This window comes from Homarus americanus, unplaced genomic scaffold, assembly GCF_018991925.1.
Source record: "Homarus americanus isolate GMGI-L3 unplaced genomic scaffold, GMGI_Hamer_2.0 scaffold36734, whole genome shotgun sequence".
Classification (NCBI taxonomy): Eukaryota; Metazoa; Arthropoda; class Malacostraca; order Decapoda; family Nephropidae; genus Homarus; species Homarus americanus.
Window position 1 is genome coordinate 11,007,112 of NW_024733126.1, and position 2,651 is coordinate 11,009,762.

Genomic DNA, 2,651 nt, shown 5'->3' on the forward strand with positions numbered 1-2,651 from the left:
TCTACAAGTACCCTAGAGGACATCGAATTAGTCGCGCAAGCCGGTAAATTTTTACAAGTGGACAACCATGGATCCTTTGTTGAGCAATGTTTTTATCCAATGGTTTAGACAATGATAAGACACTTTTCTTCTGAGACGTTTCCCTTGCAAATGACTTGAAATTACCTAACCCAACCTCCTAAATGGGGGGCTCCGCCCCCTTGCATCCCATGGTATATTTAAGTTATTTGCGAGAGAAACTTCATAGAAGAAAAGTGTCTTAGCATCGTCTAAACCAGTGGTTCTCAACCTGGGGGCCATGGCCCCCAAGGGAGCCACGGCGCTGTTATAAATTGTACGTTTCCAAATAATGTTAGGAATCTGAATTAAACAAAACTTGTATTTCTTATTTTGACTTGGCAGAAGAGAATTTTCATTCATTTTTTGTCATTTTGTTTAATCATAAGGATAATACAATTTTAATATTTACACACACTGGTGCTAATTTTTTTTTTTTTACGGATTATTTTAGATTTCACAGGTCCAGTCCCTGTCTGTATGACAGGCGCTGGACCGAGCTGCTGAACTGACTTGTTCAGTACGTGTCCGTGTGTCATCCCCTTTGCAAGTGGTGATAGTGTAGTGGATTCCTCCCCTACAAACGCCGTTTGTCGCTGAGTAGCCGACCCTCTTCGAATTCCACAGCGTACGCCTCGTAGTCTAGGTCGGCAACCAGCGCCGCCTAACAAGGCGGAGGTCAACTATCAACCCACGCCTACCCATGTTATATAAGACCTCACCCCGCCGTGACCTCCCTCTTTCTACCTACAGCCACCAGCAAGCAACACCTCCTCCTCCTCCGCTCCCGCCGGCTTCTATGCCGCTTTTCAAGCTGCCTGTCCTCCTCTGAGCACCCTCACCAACCAGCACTCTCCTACACCATGCTTGGACTTACGCTGCCACCCCCAAGCACCAAGCTGCACTTTACATCCAATATAATATGTATACAGAGAGCACATTGTGAGTTTCCTTTCTCCATCCCATCCTGAGTGTGAACTAATATCTCATAACCCCACAATAGGACCGAATGGGGGGGTTTTGGGAGAAAAATGAAGGAGGCCACGAGGATGTTGAAAATTCCTCAAGGGGGGAATGGAGTGAAAAAGGTTGAGAACCACTGACTCTAAACTATCGGAAAAACACATTGCTCAACAAAAAATCCATGGCAGTCCACTTGTAAAAATTTACCTGCAAGCCTTATGGCAAAGATGATTAAGTAAAGTAAAATGAGCGCAAATTCATATAAACTACTGTAATAAAAGACAGTAATTGATCATGCTTGGATGAAATATGTAAAAAATGTGTTACTACAAATCAGTGATGAAAACTCTTTACAATAAAAACTCTTTGGTCTAAGTTTTCAGATTTAAATTTAATACAGTTACCCCTCGTTTAACGAACCCCTAGGTTAACGTAATTTCGATTAACGAACTGCCTTCCATAAGGATCTTCAATTCGTTTAACGAAAAAAAATTCGGTTAACGAAGTTCTTACGAGCCGACCTCAACATGTTTTCGCTTGCACTGACCGGGCAACCAGCTTTAGTATCAGTCTGCCAATACATTATCGGTTCTAGGGCTTAAATTCCTTACTATTTTAGTAAATATCAAGAAGTTTATACTATTCAATAATTTTAAAAGCTTAATATTCAATTTTTTAGTCATTTTAACAATTATTGAACATAATTGAAGGTAAAGTGACTAGTTCAATGCGCGGCATCCATCCTCTTAACACAGCAAACAGGAGTTAGTCTCTCTCTCTTTTCACTGGAGGTAACATCTTGCTTGAGACTCTCTTCAACTAAACGCTTTTTTTCTGTGTTTCCAAGCAAATTATTGGTCATTTTGAAATATATTTTACATATTGACAATATATAATGCAGTGCAGTGTTGATTTAAAGAAAATAATCTTGAATTACACCAGAGAGCTAAAATTTTATGGGTGAAATGGTGCCATGGGGTGACTTCTCTTCCACCCAATGCCTTCTCTTCTCGCTTCTCCTCCACCCCCATTCTAAATCCCATCATCATCATCATCATCCAGGAGCCTTCTACATACACACCTCAAAGTAGTGAACTTTTCTACCATTTTTGTTGAATTTAGGCAATTTTCGGTGAGCTGGAACCAATTACCCAAAAACCCATTGAAACAATGGTTTCGGTTAACGAACGACCTTCTGGAACGGATTGAGTTCGTTAACGGAGGGGTCACTGTACTATCATTTTTTAATAATGGTTAAATAGGCAAGCAAATGTATTTATCAAAATTTAGCTAATAGGACACAAGACGATTGCTGTAACGTGTAATAGGCCTACGTATATAGCGTATTTTGTCCTATTATTTTTTTACTTTTATCCTCTTCGCCACTGATCGGCTCGCTAGCCGCCCGGGCGATCGGTCACGTCTCTGTCACGCACCGTTGGCAAATACTGGGCATGCACCGGCTCCTGAATGTACCTGAACCCTCTCCAGTGTTGGTCAAGTCTTGTCTTGAAAGAGCTCACACTCGGTGCCGTCACAACACACACTGGTAGATTGTTCCAAGAGTTTACAACCCTCACTCCGAAAAAGTTTTCCTTCACGGTTTTCTGGACTTGTGGCTTCTTCAATCT